This window comes from Eptatretus burgeri, chromosome 6, assembly GCF_056783735.1.
Source record: "Eptatretus burgeri isolate ZD-2024b chromosome 6, Ebu_testis_v1, whole genome shotgun sequence".
Lineage (NCBI taxonomy): Eukaryota > Metazoa > Chordata > Myxini > Myxiniformes > Myxinidae > Eptatretus > Eptatretus burgeri.
In genome coordinates, this window is record NC_140966.1 from 7,183,688 (window position 1) to 7,211,502 (window position 27,815).

Here is a 27,815-nt window from a genome sequence, read left to right on the forward strand (position 1 = left end):
TCTCTCCAAAGGTTGAAATGGATACATCAAATTGTCCATTTCATTAAGATTAAAATTCGCAATCTTAATCAAAGTTCAGGTCAATCGGATGAAAAATGATGATTTTTCAGATTGAAATTGATGATTTTAGAAATTTAACCTTGAGTTGACCTTTGACCTTTTGATGTCAAAAATAGCTGGTTTCCCAATTCAGTGACGCAACATGCAAATCTTGTTCAAATTTCAAGTCAATCAGATGAAAAATGACGATTTCAGAAATTTGACCTCAAAATCAATCAGCTTCTCAGGTGAGACTACTTCTACAACTTGGTAAAGTTTCATGATGATCGGTTTAGAATTGTGACCTGTAAGCTACAGACATACTTTTAAAATTAAGTCAAAACAGACAGACAGACAGAATAACAAAATTGACTGAACAATATACTTGAAAAATCTTCGATTTTGCAAGTTATGAATAAACAAAGTGAACAAATGGGTCTTAACTGGGATGAAATATGAAGAGAAATTAACCAAAATTGAGAACAAATGAACGAAATTAAAGAGGGAAGGTGGAGGTACGGGATCAGGAAGAGAAGCAGGAGGAATCGGGCATTACCCGAATGCTAAGGGGGATCAGCCGGCAGCTGTCAAATTTGACAAGGGGTAAATCTGCAGCAGGTTAGTCACAGCGGCGTGGTCCTGGTTCGCCAGCAGGGCAGCCCGATCCTCATCAGGTTGGCCCGAGAGTAGGGGGGGTGTTCCGTTTGGATTCCTGAAGGGTCCATTTATGGGGAGTTGTTTCAGGTGTGGGAGAAGAGGACACATGCAACAATCCTGTTGGGATCCACCCATGCACAGACTGCTGAGCAGGCCTCACAGCCCAGAAAGAGGAGGACCTCCCAAAGGACCACATGGTCCGGAGAGGGGGGTCACTGGCTTTGGTGGGCCCGACAGCCACTGTAGGCTGTCCGGGAAACTAGAACAAGCTGAGCATATAGGGCCGTGCTCAGCGGTTGGCAAGTGTGTGGAGAGGCGCCCTTCTTTGGTGAAAATTGTGAATTGTGGAAGAATTGGCACAGGTAATTTGAGGGTTAGATGCAAAATTGAGGGGGAATTTTGTGAGGCTGTGGTGGACACTGGGGCCAGTGACACCATCATTAATCCGAGTGTGTTAGACCAGAGTGTTGGAGGCTAGGCCAAAATTGATAGATTAGCAGGACACAGCCTTCAATTGGCTGCGGGGGTGATGGTTCCAATATTAGGCCGTGGGGTTGTGGGGATGAAGTTAGACAGTCTGGAGGTCAATGTGGTTGCATGGGCGGCCGAGGTGTGCGACCAGTGTCTTCTGGGATTGAGTTTCCTAGTGGAACATGACTGTCAACTAGACCTTAGGCGAGGTCACATGTGGTTTGGTACTTAGAGGCTGCAATTGGTCAGACTGGGGGATGACGAGGATGTGCAGGGGACGTGGCTGGAGGTGCCACACACTGTGACCATGCTTCCCAGGTCTGAGGCCATGGTAATGATGGAGATGGAGTAGGCAGTAGGTGCTCACCACATTGGCCAGCTCGGGCTCGTGGAGCCATGGTCCTCACAGGGGGGTGAAGGATTGAAGGTGGATCGCACCCTTGTGGACACTCGTGGGCCTATTTTGGTGGTTCGGGTGCTCAACGTATCCAATAGGACTCACATGGTAAGGGACAGAGCTATCGTAGCCAAGTGTAGTGGTATAATGGAGGTCACCAGAGGAGGCAGATCCACATGCTTGCCAGAAAAGCTGGACAAAGGGGAAAATTTGGGGGAAATTGATTGGCCCAAGGGAGTGCAGGACATATTCGTCCATGCTCCCACATTTGAACATGCTCCCAAAAAATTGTCAGAGGTATTTGAGAGGGAAAGGGGAACCAGGTTGAAATTGAACCCGAGCAAGCACAAAATTTTCAGGTAAAGGCTTATTGGGCACAATGGCAGATATTAGGTTTGAAGGATGGCCATTTGTACAGGAAATGGGTAACACCAACAGGCGATGTAGCTTCCTGGTTAATCGTGGTACTGGACGAATTTAAAGAAGTGGTAATGGGACATGTACATGGGACTAGGACAATGGGACATTTGGGTGTGGCTAAAACTTTGGCAAAATTGTGGCAGAGGTTCTTTTATGTGAATTCAGGCAGGGACATTCAAAATTGGGTGAGATCTTGTGATTTTGCTGCGGTAAGAAAGGCCCCCCATGTGTGCACAAGGCCCCGGTCCAGGTGTACAACATGGGAGCGCCACTTCAGCAGGTGGCAAGATGTAGTTGGGCCCCTGCCAACCACCTGCCGAGGGAAATGGTACATCATGGTGGTAATGGACTATTTCACAAAATGGCCAGAAGCCTATCCATTGCCCAACCAGAAAGCCCAGGTGGTAGCTCAAGCTCTAGTGGAAGGGTTCTTATCCAGATTTGGCATCCCCAAAGAGCTGCACACTGACCAGGGCTGGAACTTTGAGTCCAAGCTCCTGCGGTCGGTGAGCAAGCTCCTCCAAATTAATAAGATACGAACGATCCCTCTTAGGCTGAAATCGGATGGGATGGTGGATAGGTTCAACAGAACCCTGTTGACTCAGTTAGCCCTCTTCACCTCTGAGCACGAGCAGGATTGGGACAAGTATCTCCCATTTGTATTGATGGCCTACCGGACCGCACAGCAAATGACCACTTGGTGCACCCCCGCCTTGTTGATGTTCAGTCGGGAAATGCACGTCCCCATAGATTTATGGATGGGACCATCACCGAAGGAACCAGTTGGAGTATCTGTGGAAAGTTATGCAAGCAATTTGAGGAAGAGCATGGAAAAGGCTCACGAGTTTGCGAGGAAGCAAATTGGCTTGGCTTCCTTGCATATGAAATTGAATTATGATACCAGAGAACGCTCACCCTGTTTCCTTCCTGGAGACCTTATTTGGCTCTACTGGCCCGAGAGGAAGAAAGGTGTGTGCCAAAAACTCATCTCTCCCTGGAAGGACCTTGGGGTGGTGCTGCGGCAAGTGGGTGATGTGGTCTTCAAAATTCAGATAGGCTTGCATACCCTTCCATAGATAGTCCACAGAGAGTGATTGAGTCCCTACCTGGGTTGGGAGGCTCCTGGGTGGATTGGAAGGGGGCAGGGGAAACAAGGAGTGGTGGTTGACACTCTTGGACCTGACCAACCTGCACTTAAGGCAAGGTGCCTTGATGCTTACTGTCCCAGGTGTTCAGTTTTGCTTACAAATTTGGACATGGGTAATTAGGATGGGAGCGGGCGAGAGTGACCCAATGGTCAGTGAATGGGTCGGTTTGGAAATTAGAATTGTCTTGTGTTGGTGTCTGTTATGTGTCAATAATTGAGTTGTTTTTGAGGAATGGATGTGGATTAGAACATGTATGCAGGTTGCAGGCCATGGCATTGGAGGAACACAATCACCATTTTTTGCATTGCAATGTTTGAGAATTGAATGGCAGCAGGGGAGGGAATGACATGTTGGATTTTGTGAGTGGGGAAGGTGTGTGGGTCCGCAGGAATGGATCAAGCTCTGGAGGAGCAGTGACTGCCCCCCACCCCAACCGCAAGGTAATATGTTCCTGGCAACCAATGGTGCCTGGGAATGGGGACCCATCAGAGGGGAGGTCTGTTTGAGTGACCAACGGCAGGGAGACCCTTGGTGACCCAGGAAAGGCCGAGAGAGCCCCTGGATGGTGTGGAGACCCTCCCCGGCAGGACATGCAGCAAAGGAGCTGTTTGGCTGTCAGGGACCGAATAGTTGAAGGGACAGGGGTGGGGGGGGGCAAAGAAGTCGTAAGTCGGGTGACTTGTTTTGGACTGCAGGCACCCCCACCTGAAGCGCCCCCACCATCTTAGTTGTGGTACCTCCCTGCTGCATAATTGAGAATCACACATGTGTGTAATAACATTTAAGCCATTGTCTTGCAGGGTTGGAATGAAAAAATGATTATTGGGTTTATGTGTGAGTATGTGGGGGAAGGTCCACCCAATCCATGTCATGAACCCGTACCAGAAGGGCAGGGCCTGCAGAAACTTGTATTAGATAAATTGGACTGGTTCCACAGGTAATGTTGGGTATTGTGGCATCCACTGGTGAATGCAGTCCTTAGAAGGGGGTTGTACAAATGTCAATGAATTTTTGTTAAGGTTTTGTCTGTTATGCTAGGTTCTTGTGTGCTTTCTGACATTTTCTACCCGCCCCAGGAGTTCGGAGCGAGGAACCAAGAGTTTTGTAAATATTTGATTTGTGTGTTTAAGGGGTGTAGAATGCTAAGGAGAATAGGTAAGTCAGCTATTGCTCGCTTCCCACAACTCTTCCTAATTTATTTCACAGGCTAAATAGGTGTGAGTCGGTAAGTGATAAGGCTGGAACAGTAATGCCTGCATTGAACCTTGCAGGAGCTATGGTTCTGCTCCTGCAGACCTGGTGAATACTTGCTTACTCTTTTTAAAAACTATATTTTGGAATCTTTAACTTCCGCAACCCTCCTTCCATTTTAACAGCTCTCCATCCTTTTCTGTAGCTCACATGCCTCTCCCCTTACCTTTTCAACTTCACCTTTCTGTTTGCCAGCCTCACACACCAACCCCATCCTTCCAGCTCTTCCCCTCAGCTCTCCTTCTGACCTCCCTCATGCGTTCCTCCACTATCAAGCCACTCATCCCTCTCCCCCACCACCCTTCTGTCCCTTTACACCCCTACCCCCATCTACAAGGGTGAAACTACCTCCAAGGTATGTTTCCTCCTCCAAGGTTAGAAAGCTTGATCTGAGGTTTTTTTGATATATCTGTCCAGGTACCTCTGTATCTCCTGACAATATCTATCTGACAGAAACCTTTCTTACACAGGATGTTCTGGATGTCTCCATTGCTGGATGCTTCCTCCTTTGCTTTGATAAACCCAACACTCAAGTCATGGTGGTATTGTTGTGAGATGTCAACCTAACTCTCTTCTGCATTGCCCTTGCCCCTCCTTGCACCCTGACTTCCATTCTCTGTGAATTGAAATAAATAAATGAGGAAATATTTAGCCTGTGAAATAAATTAAGAATTTCTGACTTCCATTCTCTATCCACGATAAGTCTCTCTCCACATTTCCCTCACAGCAAAGTTGAGAAGTTCTGAGCTCTTTCTTCAGAGATGCATTGTTCAGATATGGATCCCAGTGAAGCTCTTTTGTCAGACATGGATTTCCCACTGTCCTCTCACCCCAGTTCTCTTGCTTCTATAATCTGTGGAGACTTCAATTGCCACCATGACAGTTAGTGCAAGTTGTGGGGGTCAGTCCTCAAATTGTAGCCCATGTTATTGCAGCCAAGACCATTTGCAAAAAAACTGCCCTAAGCTGTCTTTTCCTCCTGAGACTTCTCCAAATGACAGTGATTCTTTGTTTGATTTTGTCATGTCAAACTTTTCCTCGAGCTTTCCTGCTCCTCTTCCACTCCTCTTCACTCTACTGACCATGCCCTTGTGAAAGTGTTTTCCTCATTGGTGGTCTTCAGAGAGCTGCTAGGCACCGACGAGTATGCAGTTTGACAAGGCGGATTGGTCTGGTATGAAATGTGTGATTTCACTTACAGATTTGTGCATTAATTTCTTAGCTCATGACATCAAAAGCTGCTGGAATTCCTTCCTCAACAGACTGCTTTCTCTTCTTGAAAAGTTAAATCCATCATGCCTCCAAATGTCCTATTCAATATTCTGACTCTAGTACAATACTGAGGTATGTGGTGAGGCAATCGTGAAAGAAGAAGCTTGTGTTCTGCACCCGGAAGGCAAACCCAATTGATGGGAACTTAAAGTCCTCTGCATAGCCCATAACCAGTGTGTATCAGCTGCCTTTTATGAGCTAGATCCCGACGTTAAGCAAATCTGCAGTCAAACTACTCAAATCTCTTACCACCCGAAACAGCCGAGTGGCAGTTTGGTCAAATCTGTTTGTGGTCCACATTCTAATTCTGCACCTTTGCTCCTTAAACTGAATATATCAAACTGTCTTAACTGAAAAGGCCAAAGTGCACATCCCTCCCTTCCCCCACACACCCTTTCTCCCATAACAGACTAACTACATGCAGCAAGTGGACTTCTCTCCCAGTAAGGTTGAGAAGTTCAGAAGCAATTTTAATGACAACTCCTCTGTAATTGGGCCCGAAGGCAATGACATTGTCATTCTCAAAAAGGGTGTCATTCTCCAAGTCATTCTCAGATGATGTCCCACCCTTTTATGTATCCATTTTTGAGGCTTGTGGAGTAGCGTTCATCTTGGAAAGTTGAAAACATCACCTGATTCACAAAAATCTTTCCAAACCAGGGTGGTCAGCCTTCTCACTACCCAAAGCAAAGTGATGGAATCTATTGTTGTTACTGCAGACCTTATTTATACGCATTATGTTTTCTCCAACTCTCTCTACTCTGATCATCATTTGGCTATTCTACCATGGACATGTTGCTCATTTCAATCAAACAATGGATGGATGTACTGTCTCAAATGAGAGATCAGGACCATCTCTCCGTCCATCTGTTGAGTTCTCAATACGAACTGGCACCACACCTTACTTTTCATGCAGTCTGCGAATTATATTCAGAAGCATCATTTTTAATGTTGATCAGATTATCTCTGCTAAACCAATCGGTCGCGCTGAATGCCAGTGTCTTGAGATCTCCATCTTAATGCTGGTGTCCCACATGGTTACAGCTTCAAATTGATCGTATTCATGGTCAATACAGCAATGGTGTCTCAATTTCCCTTGATAATCCTCTGTAGAATTTTGCAGATGACTACACCCTGAAAAAATAGTACACCACACTTCTGAGAGGCAAGCTGCTGCAGAATCCATCCATGCAGATCTCAGAAAATAAGACATTGGCCAGCTCCCAGGAACTGTCTTTCAATGTAATAAAATCCCACGCTCTCACTCTATCTCTCTGCAAGGACAGGTTTTCCTTGCAGAGAGACAATCTGCTGTTATCAGTCCTCAGATATCCTTGGCCTCAAAATCTATCACAAGCTGTCATGAAAGCTGACAAGTATTGTTGGCAGAGCAAAGTCAATTCTAAGCCGCTCAGAACATATTACAGTGAATCAAGCCTTCATCGGAAGTATCGTGGATTATGGGTCCACCCATCTGGCCTAATGCAGTCGCTTCCCATCTTGTTCAACATCAAGGCAATGATGCTGAAGGCTCTCAATGTTATCGGCATATTTCACCAGAATGCTGTATCCCAAGGCCTACTTCTTGTGTGCCACAAGCAGGTAGGTAGACTCTCAGTTTTCTATTGCTTCAATTCTGGCTTAGCTCCACCTGTCCTCTCCCTCCTCTATTCTCACCCACCACAGGTCAGACATTCTTCCAGGATCTCACACCTGCTTATGCTCCCAAATTTTAAGCTTAATGCTCACCTCCATTCCTTCATCTCCCCATTCTCTCTTTCATGAAACTGAAGATGTTTCTGTTTTGTGGCCCTCCCTCGACTCTTTCTTTCAAGAGTGCTGCTCATTGTTACCTTTTTTTTCTCCCATATCAAACACCTACTCTCTTATATTCTTGCTGACACCCCTCCCCCTGCACCTATTATTTTGCCACTCACACACTCGTATGTCATGGCTTTGTCACCATGCTCTTCTCTGATCCCACGTTAATCTGTAACCATGCTGCACTTTTGTGCTTAGCTCCTCCTTGAGCCTCAATTTCTTTATGTGAAAAAAAAAACAGCTTATGTGAGCAAACAGGCCCCCAGTTTAACAATCCAACAAATGAATAGCACACCTACTGCTGCAATACTCTGCTTGTGAAGAACCTATCTGAGAGTTATTAGATGGGTTGAGATTCAAACCCAAGCTGGACAGCAAAAAAAGGCAAGTGCACTAACTCTCCAACATCATGTCAGACATTCCTTTCATCATGTTGTACGTCAGCTTGATACACCATGCGGTGTAAGAGATGATGGAAAAGAGTGGAACAAACTCAGCCAAGAGATGCCAAAGTGTGACTTCTGCCAATTTAAATGCAACAATAAAGGGACAAAAATACCAGAGGATCATTCCAACTGTGGTGTGCTCTTCATTTCTTTTTTTTTGCAAAAAATGTATGCTTTGCAACAACATATCCAAGGGTCCTCTCCCTCAGGCCATCATTGTCCCCAAATGAGGAAGTGGAAATTAACTATGATGGGGATGGCAAATGTTGAAGTCAGCAAGTTGTCAAGGACTGGAAGGATCATGCAATAAAAAAGACAAGTCAGGGATGCAGCAAAGGAAAGAGTGAAGAATGTGCCTTGGTTGATGTGTGTATGTATGTATGTATGTATGTATGTATGTATGTATGTATGTATGTATGTATGTATGTATGAGAGAGAGAGAGAGAGAGAGGGAGAGAGAGAGAGAGAGAGAGAGAGAGAGAGAGAGAGAGAGAGAGAGAGAGAGAGAGAGAGAGAGAGAGAGAGAGAGAGAGAGAGAGAGAGAGAGAGAGAGAGAGAGAGAGAGAGAGAGAGAGAGAGAGAGAGAGAGAGAGAGAGAGAGAGAGAGAGAGAGAGAGAGAGAGAGAGAGAGAGAGAGAGAGAGAGAGAGAGAGAGAGAGAGAGAGAGAGAGAGAGAGAGAGAGAGAGAGAGAGAGAGAGAGAGAGAGAGAGAGAGAGAGAGAGAGAGAGAGAGAGAGAGAGAGAGAGAGAGAGAGAGAGAGAGAGAGAGAGAGAGAGAGAGAGAGAGAGAGAGAGAGAGAGAGAGAGAGAGAGAGAGAGAGAGAGAGAGACAGCAAGAGAAACACAGCAGATGGTGAGAGTATCTTGAGCATGCCTCTCTCTCTCTTTCATCCCTGCCTGCCTCCATCCCCTGAACAGGACGACAAGCGACATCAGACCAACAGTGCTGCTTTTATTCAGCGCCAATTATCGGGCGGCTGCCTTTACCGGCGACACTACAAAGGGAATGTTTAAAGCGACGATGAAAAGAAAAATACGGTGGTTGGGAGGAGCAAAAACAAATAAATAAAAGAAAAATGTGCTGTATTCTGTGAAATGGTCCAAAATATGATGGCCTGAGAAGAGAACACTGTAAGAAGAATATTGAAAAGAATAATAAGAAATGGGAGATGAGAATTTAAAAAAAGGAGAAATATTTTCAAGCCAGATTCATTGAACGTCCCAGAAAAAGGACATTCTAACCATTGGGATGACTACAAAAGACAGATAAAGAGATTGGAATATATCTACAATGCTTCACTATCTCCTAGTTCCAGATATGCAAATATGCATATGCAGAATATGTTTATTCCTTAGCAACGACACAGAACCATCGACATATAGAGACAGACAAAAGCACTTGCATTACTATTTCATCCCTGAGGATTTAAATATTCAAACTCTGTACAAACAAAGAAAGAGCAGTACAGACAGAGAGGAGGCCAAATGTCAACTTACAGTGAGATAAGACACAACCAGATGAAAGAAAACAAGAAAGACAGACATTCATGAAGTCGGATAACAAAGGAAAGTGCACATAGAAATGATCAGGCATGTACATATGAAGAATAAACTGATGTAAGAGAAATCTAAGTCTGGAAACCTGAAATAAAAAAGGCCTAGTGAGAGAGCAAAATATGAAGTGAAAGTGAAAATGTCAGGAAAGATAATGAATAAGAATTACAGATATCAGCAGCAAGAAAAAGGAAGCAACTGAACATGTGAGACATGGTAAGAAAGGTCAATTATGTGTGTACCAATATGCTCAAAGTAATCGTTCATAATTTAGGTGATGTGTAACACTCAGGCCAATTTGGCATATCCGGACACTTCAAACTTGCAATGAGGTCATTATGGGCAGGGCACACCCCAGGATAATATAACTAACGTCGTACATCATGCTCAGACAATGTCATCACAAAGAGCTGTGTCAGACTTGCCTCTGTGCTTGGCCACAAAAATTAGCAAGCAAACCGAGAGTAAAGACTTTTAAGGTTTGTCGTTAAGCTCTTGATGTTGAACACTACTTTAAACTGTCTTTTCTCATAATATGATGTGACTTATTTAGTCATGTTTAAACAATACAAATTATGCAAGTTATTTTAAAAACTTTTCAATCGAATATATTATGTGATGGAAATGAATCGACAAAGGGCAAAGCATTGTGATTCTAATTAACCCCTTTTCTTACAGTTTATCTCATAAATGTTTTCATATTGCATGATAGACAACTGCATACACCAAAAGAGAAATTAACACATTAAAAAAAAAATTGTACTTGGACCTCCTGGAGTTGTATTACGAAGTGGAGTGAGTTTTCCCTTACAAGTCAAAGTGAGAGCTCGCAAAGTAGTTCAAGGCATTCAACAATCAAACGTGCTATGCACTATTATTATTATTATTATTATTATTATTTTTTTTTTTTTTGCTTAAAGATGGAAATCGCAATCACAAATGGTCAGGTGGTCAGCGACTAAACTGACTACCCTCACTGGCTTGCCAGTGGGGAGGGTGACTGTGACAGCCTGCAGGACTATAAACAAAGTAAACAGGTGCAGGACCTGTTAAAGGATGGATGAGCTCCCTGAGGGAGCCAACACCATCCAGTAAGGAGATGGTGTCCCCTAAAAAAACACCCATCCAGATAGGATCGGTTGATAGCTCACCTGGACTTTAGTCGAGTGAGCATATGCAATCGAGCAGTGTCTGTAGGTGAGTGAGTGAGTGAGTGAGTTAGTCTGCAAACACTTCAGTCATTATCACTTGAACCAAACACACTATTTTGATCAAACTTGGCCACAAGCTTCATATCTGATGCCGGACGAAGGTGCATTGACTGCATCAAAATCTGCGCTCATTAAAGGGGTCTATGATGGTGGTGGTGGGGGGGGGGCGGTGGTTGACCCCCTAAAATTAGGTATTTGCTCTCTTCTCTGAAACTGCACACACAATTTCGATGAAACTTGACCTCCTTCGTCATGAACCTCCTTCATCACCCGTAATGTACCAAAGTGTATTGGCCACATCAAAATCTGCACTCGTTAAAGGGGTTGATGGGGTGGGGGGGGAGGGGGGAGTGTTTGACTCCCCAAAATAGGTACTTGTGCTCTTCTCTGAAACTACACACACAATTTCAATGAAACTTGATCACAACCTCCATCAACCGTGATATACTAAAATTTGCTCACGACATTACAGAAATCAGGGTCTAAGGGGGTTTGCAGGGGATTTGAGTGATTGTTGCTCCTGATCCAGGTGAGCTTCAGGACATGCAGTCCTATTTTTTCGGTAGTAGGTTGTAGACAGCAACTGCTCAGGGTAGTTCGTTCAGACTTAGGAGCGTTAAAATGGTGCCCAGAACCATCTGACACTCTCCATGTCAGGATTGCTGGTCTTACTTTCTCTCGAATGGAAACGAAAGCGACCTGGCTCGCTTTATTCACTCTTTCTTGCAAACAAACATCATACACTTTTCTTACTCGTTTTCACTCCATAACTTTACATTCTCTCTCTTTTATTTCTCTTTCCTCTCATTTCCTCAGAAATCTCCAATTAAATATGATAAAGGTCCACAAAGTTAATGGCTCCCAGTTCCCAGCATTATAGGGTGTGAAGAATCTCCAACGACCCGCCTGTCTCTGCTGACAATGAGAGGGGGGCTCAGGCAGTAGTAGAATCAATTCCTCCCGAGACCCTTGACTTTTGAATCAACGTGACTCTTTTTCAATTCATTTCACCAACATTTGTGGTCTTTCTTCGAATCTTTCATCTGTTGAACCATCCCATCCATGGGGACCAATACTCTGTGCAGAGCATTGGTGCTGCCAAAGCAGTTTCCTTGACTATTGGGCACAATCCTGGATGGGTCGCCACTCGGACACAAGATACCAGCAAGCTAGCACTCATTTTGCCGACTTCGGAAGGATGACAGGTCTGTTGAACATCTTCCAGCAAGTACCTCTCCTTTTCTCTTGCTTTTCTCAGAGACCCCAATTGTAACATAATGTTATTGCTAATTCCTTGAGCATTTTTGAACTGCAACCTTCACTCACAATTCTGCTTCAAAGGATGAGTCTGTGTCTACTCCAACATCAACACACCTGTTGTACACTTTGTGGACCTTGAATCTCCAAACTTTGATGTCATTTGGCTTAAGATTTGTCTCCTGACCATCACTATTTTTCTCTGTTTCACTTACATCTCTCCCATCTCGAAAAACTTCATAGGTTTCCGTGACTATCTTAATCCCTGCCATGAGGCCATGACATCCTCACATCCTCCAGCAGGAGACTTCAATGACCATCATAGGGGGTGGTTGAAATCTTCTCACACAGATGCTGCGAGAGTTGAAGCTCATACATTTTCCATTGTCAGTGATTTGGAACAAATTATCAACCACCCTACCTATGTTCCAAATCATCACGATCACTCTTCCAATACTTTGGATTTGTTCTTCACCTCCAATACGTTGTATTTCAGCCACACATTTTCACCTTCAATTGGTTCTTCTGACCACAATCTTGTAATGATCACTTTATTCCCCACCACTCCTCCTCTGACTGCTCCAACTGAATGCCAGTGTTGGCACTTCATTAGTGCTGACTGGACTTGTTTACAAAACATTTTCTGATTCTCCCTGGGAAGATTACTGCCTCTCCTTGGGCGATGCCTCTATTTCTGATGAACGTATAGCTGAAGTTATTGATGCAGGAATGGAGGTTTGTATCCCTTTTTCTTTCAAGTCTATCTCGCCTCCCAAGTCTTGGTTCAATATTTCCTGCTCTGCGGCCATTCGTGCAAGGGATGCGGCATTTCGGACGTGGAAAAACTCTTCTTCCTCCGACATGTATTCACATTTCAAATCTGCCATAACTCATTACAAACATGTTATTCATGAAGCGAAGCATTCCTTTATCAAAAACAAATGTGACAACCTCTCATCTCCTTCCACTACCTTCTTTCTTTGACAAATAACCAAATGCACTCGTATGCTGATGACTCGACATTACATCCCTCCATGTTTTTCCCATCTGCTCCATCTTCCCTCACCAAATCTACATCTCATTTCATCACAACCACCTCTTTAAATTCGGATTTGGACAAGATTTCCCAGTGGGGTAAATGTAATAAAGTGTAATTTACCCAGTGGGGTAAATGTCATTCTACCTCAGTTCACCCAAGGGTTGGAACCCGACCCCCTCAGATTTGGCTAATTTTTTGCATGTATGTTACATATGATAGTCTATGTTCACATACAAAATTTTAGCTAAATCGGACTCAGGGGTGACGAGATATGACCTTGAGAACTTTTGACCTTTTCGACTAATGTCGCGTTTCCACCAAAATTCAAATCCTCATATCTCAGCAACCCCTTGCCCCATCTCGATTATTTTGGTGTCGTTGGAAAGGTAATTGTCCATAGAATGCAAATCCAGCATCAGTTCGTCGATCTAGTTAAGTTAGGGGTGGATTATTTGTTGACCTGACATTTGACCTTGAAGACCTCGTGACCTTGACCTGGCCTTGCATGAAAATGAAATTTCATACTGGATTATAACCTCAGCCCAGAAACTGCTTCGGCATAACTATTGCTCTGTATAGACTACAGAACATGGCACATGATCATGATGATGATGATGATGATGATGATGATGATGACGATGAACACCAGCAGAACATTTATTTGATAATAATCACCATTTTAATCTCGATGGTTCATTATATTGAACTTACTGATAACAGCAGTCATTTTTGTGTTGCCATTGATGCTGCTATAATTTTAAATTGAGTCACATGTTTTTTTCAGTGCTTCAACTTTGATGGAAGGACCATGTAGGAACCTCTAATTAAATCACATGCAAGAGGAGGACATTAAGAGACATCAGTGTATTTTTACCCAAATTCATCAATGCCATTAGTAGATCATGGACAAATCAACACTGGATATGGGATTTGAATCTGGGATCCCAGAATCATCCACCATAAGTTCAGATGATGAGGACAACTTATCTTAAACTGTGTATCGAGTTGCAAGATATTCGATATAATGAGACGTTTACGATGAAATGAATGGGCAGAGCCAGAGCAATGATTGCACATATCCACAACATCATCCCTTCCCTTGAAATGGAAAATAGTCACACAAGCCTACCTTTGACTCTGTTATCTAGCACCATCTAATAACACTGGATAACACCTAATATACGAGTGTAGCACCTGGATAACATAAATAACACTGCACAATATTAACAGCATTTAGTATAATCTTCATAACAGATATAGCATGATGCCATGAAGCTTTGATTCTAGGTTGTTGACTTTAGTCATTTTTTGTTTTCATGTTAAAGACTCCAGTCATGGACTATGAGTCCTCATTGAGGCCAGTCGTTAAATAAAACAACTGCATGCAGAGAAAAATGAAGAAAGAGAGAGAGAGTTTTTGTGGAAGTAAAAAAAATCTGCTTTTTGAAAAAGGGTCACAAGTGTGTTTGGAAAGACATGAGAAGGTAAAGAGCTCCAGAGTTTGGCAGTGAAGGGGAAGAAACAAACATCATCACAGCCCACCCTTGAGTTGCCAATGGCTACACAATAATCATGTGATGTAGTGGATTGTCGAGTATTTTGTGGCGTCGCTAATGGTCGAGGTAAACAAGCAGCAAGTTCTTGCGAGCAGAAACCGAAGTAATATCTGTAGAAAAGAGAAAGAGAGCCTACTATGCGGCACAATTTGAGCGGGTCAAGTTTTGAGGTCACGTTGGAAGAGTTTATAAGTCCGAATACAGTGGATTAAATTCTTCCCAGTAATTATGTGGAGATTGAACCTCCCCAGATGTGAGATCAGTACTCTATACAAGGACGAATCAACCCTTTATGTAGTTGAAGCAACTGTTCAGAGTAGAAGAATCTTCAACATCCGAACAAGACTCTTGTTTCTTCGAGGCAGACTTAGCTATTTGCATAAAATGTGGATTCCAGGATAAATTTGATGTTTGAGTGATACCTAGTAGGTTTATTGTATCACATGGTGCAATTGCAGAGCTTACAAAGGAGATTGGAGAGTTGAGAGGAGTGAGTGAGAGTGAGAGTGAGAGTGAGAGTGAGAGTGAGAGTGAGAGTGAGAGTGAGAGTGAGAGTGAGAGTGAGAGTGAGAGTGAGAGTGAGAGTGAGAGTGAGAGTGAGAGTGAGAGTGAGAGTGAGAGTGAGAGTGAGAGTGAGAGTGAGAGAGAGAGAGATGAGAAGAAATTGAGTTTTAGAATCATTAAACTTACCTTGGGGTCACCCATGATTTCAAACGAGTGTATTACAAGGTTAGATAAAGGTTTAAAAACAACAAAAATAAAGTTTATCTGTATTCACAGAAGCTACAGTTGGACATTACATGAACATAAATATTTGACCCATTTGATGCAGTACCTCCAAGAGTGGTGAATGCAACAACGGAGAAATAGACACAAAACTAATATAGACCAAATTTCCTCTGTTAAACAAATATAGACCTCGATTTCCTCCAACATGGATCGACTCATAATTACCCATCCCATCTCTGTTTTTCATCTGTGGCAATTTCAACTATGACCATGCTGTCATGTGTTTGGGCGTTGACTCTTCGTTTTTGCATCAGCTGCATCTGTCTGTCTGTCTGTCTGTCTGTCTGTCTGTCTGTCTGTCTGTCTGTCTGTCTGTCTGTCTGTCTGTCTGTCTGTCTGTCTGTCTGTCTGTCTGTCTGTCTGTCTCTCTCTCTCTCTCTCTCTCTCTCTCTCTCTCTCTCTCTCTCTCTCTCTCTCTCTCTCTCTCTCTCTCTCTCTCTCCTTATTTGGAAATAATTAGCCACTGGTCTTATAAATGGAACATGTTCTTCAATCCTGGGAAATCTCACAGTCTCACTTCAGAATGATCACCTATTTCCTTGGTCATGCAGTGGAAGAGGTTCAGTCTCTTAACTTTTTTGGCCGCACCATCAGCCATGGCCTTTCCTGGCTGAACGCATCGCAAAGCTGGCTTCCAAATACACCCACAGACTGGAGATCATCCGTTGATCCAAGCTCTTTTCAGAGCTACTCGCTGTCTCCAAGCTCTTTGATTGTAGCTCGATGGAGTACTGCTCTCTGCTACGGCTTGGCCCCCAGCATCACATTTGTCTCTCCTAAATTCTGTGGCATTGAAAGCTCTCAAAACTAGAGAGTTCATAGAACACGATACCCCACACAGTATTATTATTTCGAATGCAGCCTCTGGCTGCTTGTAGCATCATTGCTGGGAGTGTGGCTGTGCTGCTGATGCAGTTCCCCGTTTCCAGTAATCTGGTACTCAATTTGCTGACCTTGAAAGGATGACTGACTGAGTCAACCCACCTTGTGTTGTTTAATGGTACAACAGGGGCTCAAACTCAAGACACTAAGGTATTAAGACAGTCACCTTCAGTGTTAAGCCAACATGAGGCATGTGTTCAGTTTCCATATTTTGTTTGACTGCTAGGCAATGCCGTATCAAGGAAAAATGCCACTCGGGGCGAGATGCCAAATTGCCGCCCTCTCGTAACTCGCATGCTGAATTAAACATGAAGCCTAAATAAATATCGTTATTGCAAATCAAATCAAGTAGAGGGCATTTGCAAGTAAACAGTTACACCTTTGTTTTCCACCTTTCAAAATAGTCATCCTCCGACAAAGCGTTCAGTAGTTGTTGTGACCGTGTGGTTCATGTCTTCTTCGCAGTCAGTGGAGCAAACTCATCTCGCGAACACAGGAATGAGACACATTGGTGTACTCAGGGGGGTGCAGGGAGGGCGGTCCACCCCTGGTGACAGCCGAGGGGGGGGGGTGCCATTGGGAGAGTTGAAATATCAGTACGATGATCTAACGAAGGATTTAGTTGCAAATGACATTATAATATTATCATTTACCGCATAATAAAGACAGTAACTCAGTAATAAAGTTAATTTAGTTGTGACACTTACCAAAATAATCTTGAGTCCAAATTCCCGAACAAGAAGGGCCCATTCATGTAAGATACGGCCAAATAAATAAAATAAAAAACACGAGTTGATCGTCCCCGCTCGCTTTCTTTTTTGTACCCGCCTCCTTTATTATTATTTGTTGTTTTGTAAAACATCCCGGGAGAAAAAAACATAAATCACACCGTGTCGGGTGGGGGCTGTGCAGGGAAGCAGCTACACCACTGAAAAGTGTTCCAGTGGGGGACTGACCATTACTTCCCCAACAGGCGGGGTGACCTCACTGTCCTGATGCAACTAAACAATAACACAAAAACACTAAACAACAACAATCTATTATCGAATGAAACACTGTGCGTTAGAGGGTTCTTCTTCTTAATTTTTTACGGACGGATGGAAGGAAGGACATAGTGTATATTGAAGTGGTTGGCACCAATTAAAATCTTTTCTTATTCCCAATTTGCTTACGATAGGTACAGTACTGTAATCTGGTTGAAATTTTACTTGCACACATGTTTTCTGTGCATTTGATTTTTAAAATTATTGATCTTGGGATTGCCAAAGGAAAGATCCGCCCTGGGTGCCAAATACTCGTCTCGAGGCATGCCTCTGATGAGATGGGAACAAAGGAATGAGACGCGAACACAGGAATGAGATGGAAACGGCGAACTAGAATAAGACCCCAAAGCCTCACTGCCTTGTCTTCGAGTGTAGTTTCCCAGCATGCCGCGTGCTCCATTTTGCCCACCCCCTCTCTGTGAAACATCGTTGGCCACAACCATTGGTCAGCAAATGGAGGGTGGGGCTATTTTCATAGTTCAACCCCACCCTGTGCTTGTGCTTTCACACGCCACGGAAAAATTGTCCTCAGAAGTGTTGATCGTGATATATGATACTGCAGGTACAGTACTGTCATCATCATCACACCATTTGAAAGCCTTTATCCCTGAACAGGGGTCAGCTTTTTGCGGGCTCCAATCATGGTACCCTTTACTGTGGCAATGTTTTTACGGCCGGATGCCCTTCTTGACTGACGCCAACCCTTCAGTCGTCTTCGACCCTGCAGGGATAATTACCAGTATACTGGTGCTCATTTCGCCGACCTTTGGAAGGATGACAGGCTGAGTCAACCCCCCTGATGCTAAGCACAGCGGTCAGCGGGGCTCGAACTCAGGACCCCGAGGATCCCAAGCCACCGCCTTGACCACTGAGCCACACCAGGCTCAGGTACAGCACTGAAATGCAACAACAATTATTTGCTGCCCCTCAAAAGTGCCGCTCGGGGCGGCCACCCCATTGCCCCCTTCTCCATCGATATGCCAGTGCTGCCAGGCAGGCAGAGGAAAAACATGATCTCACTCCTCTCTCCATGTGCGATCGGGACAAATTCCGAGCGAAACTAGAAGGGCACTCGGTAGAGAGCCATACCTCTGCCACGCAATGCCTGATCCACGAGAACATATCTGGCCCAATATATTTTTGAAATATCATGCTATACAGTACTATATCATTTTTGGCCCCATCTCTCAATGGTGAAGAATCACTTTTAAAATTAAATAATTCTCGCATCCAGATCCGGATTCAGATCTTCACCAAAATAGAATCAATTCGTCCTTGCCAAACACCCAACCTGATCACCAAGTTTCATCTGAATCTGTCAACAACTTTTTGAGATATCCTGTACATAAACAAACAAACAGACAAACAAACATAAAGATAGAAAGGAGTGAAAACATAACCACCTTCACCTTCGGTGGCAGAGGTAAATATGGTAAAATGGTAACATTCAATTTAAATCAGCCGTTCCTTGAGCATAAACTGACGGCCATAAACTGATAAGACAAACAGATATGAACTAATTGCTTGATCCTAATTTTTGCTTCATGTGCGCAGGGTAATTATTGGAATCTCCCATGAGACTGATGTACAGGGTTTATTGCTCTCACATCACAGGTAGGTAGGTTGGTAGTATCTCTATTCTACCACATATTCTTCAACATTGTTGCCTCTGCTCTCGCAATCCTCTGGCCCTCCCTACCAACTCCAGGATGCACACGTTCTTCCAGTAAACCCCCCCGCTAATTAAACTTTATCCTGCAATTTTGTGTATACCCCCCCCCCCATCTCTTTCTACTGTTCTTTTCATTCTGTCATGTACTGATGTGTTCCGTGTTCTAGCTCCTCCATGAGCCCTGACAACAATTTTTTGTTGTTGCAAAATACAGGCCGACTGCACACTTCAACACTTATGTTCCTCACTTCTCCCATCCATGGACCCACCTTCCGAAGGCCGTACTGTCTCACTCTTCCCTTTAGGACTAATCAAGCAATGTAACTCCATGACTTGTAACCCCCATTAACTACACTCGCTAGCTTCAGTGTTTCCTCCCCTCCTCCCTCTCCTCCTTTGCTGTTCATTTATTACCTTGATGTTTGTCCCACTGTCGATTCTACGTTCCTCTTCCATGAGCCTCACTCCTGTATAACAAAATAGGGATAAATATATTTTTCCTACTCAATATAGACTCATGTACAGGTGCATGTATGCAAACTTTTGGATTGAGGAGATCATGATTTAAGCACTGCTAAAGCCTGGCAGCCCAGCTATAACTTGTCAACCTGGGGTTTCACATGCTGAGTGACACCATCCACTTGGAAGGACATTAAGTCATAGGACCCATCTGCCAGCACTGGAGGAGTTGATGGACGTTAATGGTTTCATGGTGTCTTTGGTGAAGAGTAGGAGAGTTGTCACTCATAGCTTGAACGAATCCAAAATTCCTTCCAGTCGAACGTGAAGCCTGGCAAGCCAGTTCATGAAAGACTTGGGCCACCACTGTTCTGCATGTCCTACTCCCAGGAAAGGGAGGAATAAGTGGGGCTGTTAAACAAGAAGAAAAGTAAAACACTGCTCTGTCTTTGGAGTTTTGGCCTATTAATTTCAAGTACCTCAAAAACGGTGGGCACAAAGCAGTAAAACCCACTGCATTCAGAATTCAAGGAATATTTCATGGGATATGCGTGCAGGTGTGCGAAAACACACACACGGTGTAAGAGAGGATGCTATGGAACAATAGACCACAGACTACTAAATAAGGCCATACTCGAAAACTGTAAAATGAGAAGCACCAAATTGGGCACATCCTGGAGAGACTAGTAGTTAGGGAATTTAGCAAATTGTATTGACCATCTGTGAAAAAATTGCTTTCCAAAAAATTTCTTCACTAACGTATTCATCTCGGGGTCTACCAACACCTATCAATTAGTGCAAACCCAAATCCTTGTGGAAAATTCTGGGGAGCCAATCAAAGTTCGGGTGCTCAGAGGGCCTGCGTGAAAAAAAAAATCGGAAAAATTAACTTTTGCCAATATTGACTTGTGGGATGTCTAACTTGGGGTTTTTTGGGGTGCTTGAGGTGTTTGGCTTGAGGTGTTTCAACCTGGCTTGAGGTGTTTCATCTGTGGTGGTTCCGGGATTGAAAAGCATACGCTTTCAAAAATCTCCAATAAAGGGCACCCACGGATCTTATCACATTCTGAGTTTGTGGGCGATGCGGCGTTGATCGGGAGACTAAATGAGGACTGGAACAACGGAGAAGACAGCAAGTTGAGATACCATGTGGATTGTAAAACAGAGTTGTACAGTCATGCGAGAAGTATATCCACTGCAACTGAAACAGCTAATCGTAAGTTTTTATATTCATCAATCAAAGGAAGTAGCATTGCAAATAAAAACGACAATAATAATCTCAAATTTGCTTACTAAACAATAATTTTATTTCCATAGAACAAGATGAGGAGGGCCGATGCTCAGACACGACGAAAAAAAACGCCGGATATCATCTGGGCAAAGTAGCTCACCTGGCTCCAGCTCTACTTCCCAAACACCATCAGCGCATCTTATCTACCGTGATGTTTGCATACTCTGTGATGAAGGCATCAACGTTGGAACATTGGAACGTAACCCTGGTAATTTGCACGTTTACTGAGTCCTGCACAAGTTCAAATGTATATTTTTCAATTTTTTTTTCTCTTCACTCTACCACTCAAAGGCAAATACTTTAATCATGCATATACGTGGCATCATCCAGGCAGAGCCCGGAAGTTGTATCGTGCGCCTGACAATCGCTACCAGGACTGACTGAAAAGGAATTTAATGGAGACAGCTGTGAAACGAGGAGCTGCCTGGGGACGTGAGGTTGCCGGTCGTCTGTCTGGGATCATAGACTTGGTAGCAGAAGAGGCACTTTATCATCTACGGTGCAGGACCCTATTCGAGCACTCGTTTACAAACCCTGAGGTAATTATAATAGCAATGCACTTATGAAATGAAAATGAAAATGAAAATGATAAGTTCGGCTTAATTCACAATGATATTTTTGTCCTCAGGTCGGACGGCCTATTGATGAAGAAAGACAGTTGCTGTTTGAGAAACTGTGCTTATGGATAGATGAAGGGGTGGAGCACGGTATTACAACTCTTGCAGAGGTCCACAGGAAGATGGAAGAGCTTGACCCCAGCGAGGACAAAAGTCTGGCATACAATCCACGGTATCTGAAAATAAAGCTTCAGGAACAGTAGGAGGAGTCTCTCTACTTCACATCAGATGAGAGAAGAACAGATATTGTGTGTCTGAGAGACATGACAAACGCAATCCTTCGAGACTACCGTCAGCAGGTCCTCAACCCCTCGCAAACCCTGGACGATGCTGAACTGAAAGAGCTCACCATTTCAACTGCCATCAACCTGATCTGCGGAGACTTGGCAAGAGTCCCACTTGACCAGAAGCAGTACCCTTCGGTGGAGAGCATGACCAATACACAGAACCAGCTTGCTCCGATTCCCAACAGCCTACAGAAGCTACTGAAACCAATCGTGAAATCAGATGAAAAGGTAGCAGTTTGGGGCAGAACCTACTGAAAGCCTATCGCCCTCGATCAGGAGTGATTCCCTCTCAACTCACAAACCAACTTTGCTAAGCAAGCTCTGCAAGACTGATGAAGCAGAGAGGGCAATGGACGTGTTTATGGACATCCGAGCTGAGAAAGGTGATATCATTAAAGCAGGCTGTGATCTTTTCATGCTCATGTTCCATGGGAATCCTCCAAAGACTTGGAAGACTTGAGATTCGACATCTTCAGCAAGCGAGCTGCTACTGGGAGCATAAAACCTGAGAAACTCCCCCCGACAACAGGAGCTGCAGCACAGCACTCTCTCCGAGCTTACCTCCAGACTAGAGACTGGCTGATGCTGCAAAGTCCATCGTTGGATGCCTGGGACTATGGATGGCAACTCACTGAGCAAGGATATGCACCAGTCCCTTCTACAGACCCCATTGCACCAGACTACCTCCTGATGTTTGCCAGCTGCAACTGTGCGGGGGACTGCAGCTCACTCAGGTGCTGCTGTAAAAAGCAAGGAGTCAAGTGTATTTCTGCTTGCGGCATCTGTCATGGTAACTCTTGCCTGAACATAAACCAGCTGGATGACAAGAGGAGTGAGGAAGATACTGGGGAGTTTAATGAATAAGGTTGTAAAAGCTGACGAAGCAACATTTCCATTGAGCACAGTTCTGTTAAAAATGTCAATAAAATACATTTTATATGATCAACGAGTGTTTTTTTCTCAAAAATAATGGTTGGAATCAATTCAGCACCCCCAAAAAACCCTAGTTAGACATCCCACAAGTCAATATTGGCAAAAGTTAATTTTCCGATTTTTTCGCGCAGGCCCTCTGAGCACCCGAACTTTGATTGGCTCCCCAGAATTTTCCACAAGGATTTGTGTTTGCACTAATTGATAGGTGTTAGTAGACACCTCGATGAATACGTTAGTGAAGAAATTTTTTGGTAATCAATTTTTTCACAGATGCTCAATACAATTTGCTAAAATTCCCTAACTATATAAACAAGCTTTTGATAGTGCACCACATTCATGGATGACAAATTGCATGCAGGTAGACAAGATCAACCTCCAAATAATCAAACTGATTGAGAAAGCCATGGAGCTCTTGAATACCACCATTTTACAAACAAGAGATGCAGGTAATGAGGAGGAGTATGGAAGAACGCAAGGGGTGGACAAGATGGATACACAAGCAAAATTTTAGAGGGGTTGGGGGTGGTTTAACAGGTGTCAGGGTCAGGCCACATCAGATCTGTAACTTGCTACAGGTGTCATGTATACCTGTACTAACCTGTTCCATGGTCGGGTTAGCGGCGACTAAACCGTCTCCCCCACAAGGTTTCCTGGTGAGGAGGGTGTCTGGATATGGACACCCAGCAGGATTAAAAACAAAACATTTCAAAGGGCGGAGGAGCTCCTTGAGAGCAAATTGCCATCCATATCTAGTGCCCAAATCTGTCTGCGGACGTCCTCCTGCAGTTGGGTTACTTCTTGTTCAGAGATTGGTGGCAGGATTTACACTCCGGCCACCGTAAAACCCTTCATTCCACAAAACATTCTCGAAGAATGAAAAAAATCTGAAAACCCACTGCATGGAAGTACCTCCTGTGCAGCTTCCATTCGCAGGGCAGCTCACCGGATGACGGGATTGGGGCAAAGCCTTTGGGACCCCCAATCTTTGATGATAGGAGGGAAACCACGGGGTAACATTCCTGGGTCAGATTGCGGGAGAGTATATCAGGGTGGTGCTGAGGGGTCGTCCACCAGACGGCGGTCTCCTCGGGTTAACCTGAGGCGGTCCCTTTGGGTGGGTGCTTGGAATGCCCTATTCCTAAGAAAGGATGATCACCTGTCTCTGTCATCATCTGAGCTCAAGCGTTTGGACATCGGTATTGCAGGACTCTCTGAGGTTTGGAGACCGGATTGCAGCGATATCGTGGCGGGTGGTTACACCTACCATTGGTCTGGTCGCTCTGATGGTTAGCATGCCCAAGGAGTTCCTGCAGCTGTGTCCAACAAGCTGACTCCAATGATAATTGAGGTAACACCGGTCAATGAGCGTATTATGAGACTAAGGATTCGTCACTCCTTTGGTGTCATTTCCCTGGTCTCTTTATGCTCCGACTGAGGCGAGTGATCTCACCGTGAAGGACGCATTATATGCCACACTCGAGTCTGTGGTTGATCAGTGCCCCAGGCGAGATACACTTCGAGTTTTGGGGGATTTCAAAGATTTGACTGGAACTGATGGGGATGGTTATGAGACGTGTTGGTCCCCATGTGTCTGGAACTGTGAACCTGAATACCACCAAGTTCCTTGACTTCGCAAGAACTCATGGACTTAGGGTGGCCGGTTCATGGATTCAGCGCCCACAAGCTCATCGCTGGACTTGGTATTCCAACGCTGGGGGTGTGGCAAACGAGTTTGACCATGTGCTCGTTGATGGTCATTGGAGAATGATCCAGAACTGCAGGGTCTACCGGAGTGTTCAGTTCCTCAATACTGAACACCAGCTTGTTGTAGCAACTCTGAAGTTGCACCTTAACTCCAGGAGAATGGTACCACCCCAGCCTCTGCTGGATGTTGGCAAGTTCAAGGATAAGAGGGTAGCTGAGGAGTTTGCGAACAGGCTGAGTGGAGATTTGTGGGGTCTGGGTGCGTTGGGAGATCCTGAAGAGTTGTGGAGTGCCTTCAAGACCACCTTCCTTGATGTTGCCAGTGGATGTCTTGGAACTCACCGTAGGTTGAAGAATAATTTTGTCTCTCAAGGGACACTGGATACCATTGACCAGAGTCGCAGGGCCAGGCTGAATGGCAGAGCTGAGCTGTTCAGGGAGCTGAGGCGTAAAACTGCATGTGCGCTAGGGGTGGACAAGGAGCCCTATGTGCGAGGAATCTGTGAGGGGGTAGAGCATCACCTGTGGTCAGGTGATTCTCGTCCTGCTTGCAGGGGAATTTGCGCATTGCGTTCATCCAAGCCCCCCAGCCAACAAGCCAACAAGCCCCCCCAGGGTACCAACACCCAGCCAATTAGCATAGTGACAATTGAAATCACCACATATGATGAAGAGAGAGTTGGGATAAGTGGTTAAAAATTGGTACATGTCATCAGAGAGAGAGAGAGAGAGAGAGAGAGAGAGAGAGAGAGAGAGAGAGAGAGAGAGAGAGAGAGAGAGAGAGAGAGAGAGAGAGAGAGAGAGAGAGAGAGAGAGAGAGAGAGAGAGAGAGAGAGAGATACATAGATGCAGATAGGTCGTCACTGTTGGGAGGACGGTACAATACACAGACAAACATGAGATGGGAGCAGAGGGGAATAGGTACTCATGGGGTTTTGGAGGTGTAAGTAGAAAGATCGATGGAAAGATTCATTCGGAAAGATCAAAATACGAGGAGTGAAGATGCGATGGAAAATTTTTCAGGGTGACAGCCTTTCTCCCCTGAGTAAGAACACGGAGCCACCTGAACATCCTATCGAGGAACGTCCAAAGATACAGGGAAGGTGACACCGACTGCACATAGATGTTTGGAAGCTCTTCGCACCAATCGATGAAAAATTGTCAGAACAGCTGAAATTAGTGAAATGGTACTCCAGCTACATTCAAATGGTATTTGGCCGAGATAATTGTGCCAAGTGCACATTCGTACATGGTAAACCAATAACAACAGACAACATAAAAATTGACCGAAATACAAAAATACAGCAAATTGAAAACGAAGCATCACACAAATACTTTGGAGTAGAAGAGTGCCACAAAATATGTCACAAACAAATGCACAAATCAGTTACCAAAGAATACCTGCATCGATCAAAGCTGACCCTGAAAACATACATCTCCCCAAGAAATAAAATCAAAGCCATAAACCAATTTGCAGTGCACGTGTTCCAATACAGCTGCGGAATAATAAACCGGCCAAAAGCAGAAATCAACAAACTAGATATCAAAACAAGGAAACTCATCACTATAGTAAGTTTGACTACAACGTCACTTCTACCAACATCGTTTCACTATAACGTTGCTAACCATTAAGGGAACACTTTTCTAACAACGTCGTGACGTTTCCACATAACGTCATTGGTTCCCATCAGTGCACTGAATTTTTTGACTTTCCTTCCCCCCCCCCACTCACAGAATTAGGAACCACTTGCATTGGCAAAACGGAATTGCAGGCGGTTGTTACAGAAAAACCGTATCTACTGCACACGTATGTAAGGATGCAAACGATGCAAAGAGGCGTGCCATCTTAATTTTTGTTCAGCATCCACCCGATGAACTTATGCTCTTTTATTGTGAAGTGAGTTTCCACTAAGCATCACAACATAGAGACATTTGGAGGTGGATTATGCTTGATGATCCTCCTCCTCACAATAGCCCACTCCTGCACCATTTTCCTCAAACTCCACCTTCACAAGCTCCATCCATGACCATTGTCGGTGAGTACAGGACTTCACTTTCTGTGTCACTTTATTGATATTCATATAATGCTATTATTTCATTTGTTTGTTTGTTAAGTATTTTATTCTATGATTGGAATTTTAATGGATGTAAACATACAAGTATACCATCAGAGATGGGAAATCCCCCCCCCCCCATTGAATGAAAAAGGTCATACATATTCCAGATAATGAGGGAGGTGAATGGGAAACAAGACACCATTTGGTCATCATCTCGAAAAAGTTCCCCAGGGGTGAGGAACGTAGTAACCAAAAATAATTGAAATCAGATAAGCGGTTTTCCATTTATTACAAAAAACATTTTTTAAGATGGCCACCCCAGTCGGCCATCTTGGATCCGGCCACACCCAAAATCAATAGGGTTCTTCCTTTTCAGGTGGTACATGTGTGACTCAAATTTTAAATCGATATGGCAAACAGTTTATGAGTTATCACACTCACAGTTATTAATGTTGACGCCCGGACAGACGGACGGACAGCCGGACGACCCGGGTGACAACAATATCCCCCTTCCGCCATGCGGCGGGGGATAAAAATATGCTTTTTTGGACTCATTAAAGGTGTTTTTAGTGCAAATTTTTTTGACTTGGAACACATTAAATGTTATTTACATTAATTTAAATGTGACAATTTGTTTCCGACAATGTCGCATTTTTTAAGGACACATTAGTTCCGGAGGAATAACCAAAAAATGTTCTATAAAAATCAATACATTGCAAAAATGTACCTGCTGAGACAAGAAAGAGATAGCGGCCTGATAGAGCTCAACTAAGTGCACATAGTGATAAAGGTCGGATTGGCTGAGAACATGAAAAGTTCAACAGACTACCGAATCCAAGTGGTAGACAAATACAGACAGCAAGCCAGAAAAGGTATCCCCAACCCACCTTGCAAAGAATTTCCAAAGACTGGTGAGAACAGAAGATGTCACATATGAAACTGAAACAGCAACAAATACACTCCCAATTCTTGCAAAAATAGACAAAAATAAAATACAAAGCAAAATATCAACAGATATTGTAGAGACCGACAACTGGGAGAACGAGGGCAGGGAGACATAACAAAATAGTTGGACAGACTGGGAATAGCCAATCACAATGAATGCCCAAGAGCAAGGTCACTATACCAATGGCTTAAAGAAAATGCCAAGACTGAGACAATCAGACAGGTGTAGGATTTGCAAGACAGAAAAAGGGAGCATCAGTCACCTCCTATTGGGGTGTAAAATAAAGCTCATGTCAGTACAGCTGTACACTCAAAGGCACAACAAAGTATATGGAGTAATCCACTGGTCAGGCCAGGTCAGGCATGGCAGCATGCGCCGGAGCAGCACGCCGCTGCATCCACTTTCCGCTGGTACTCCAGGGGCCCCCGTCTGGCCATCCCCCAGGCAGATGCCTGGTCCATCCCCATCTCCGTGAGATGCCGATCAATCTGCTCCAACCATGAGGTATATGGTCAGGCCATTGACCTCCTCCAGTCACGAGGCTCCCTCGCTGAGATAACCTGGTGAGCAGGATCAGCGTCAGGAAAACGAGCCAC

General features: G+C 44.3%; 1 protein-coding gene and 1 pseudogene across 4 annotated transcripts in view; one reads left to right on the forward strand and one right to left on the reverse strand.

Moving 5' to 3' along the window:
- LOC147024189 (uncharacterized) overlaps positions 1-27,815 on the reverse strand; it is a 157,382-nt gene that overhangs the window by 83,975 nt on the left and 45,592 nt on the right. The window lies entirely within an intron of this gene.
- On the forward strand, positions 2,320-22,873 carry LOC147024190 (uncharacterized; annotated as a pseudogene). The gene is made up of 7 exons (XR_015059632.1): positions 2,320-3,009; positions 7,144-7,257; positions 7,921-8,056; positions 20,331-20,604; positions 20,729-20,883; positions 21,006-21,214; positions 21,304-22,873. The product of XR_015059632.1 is annotated as an uncharacterized LOC147024190 (transcript).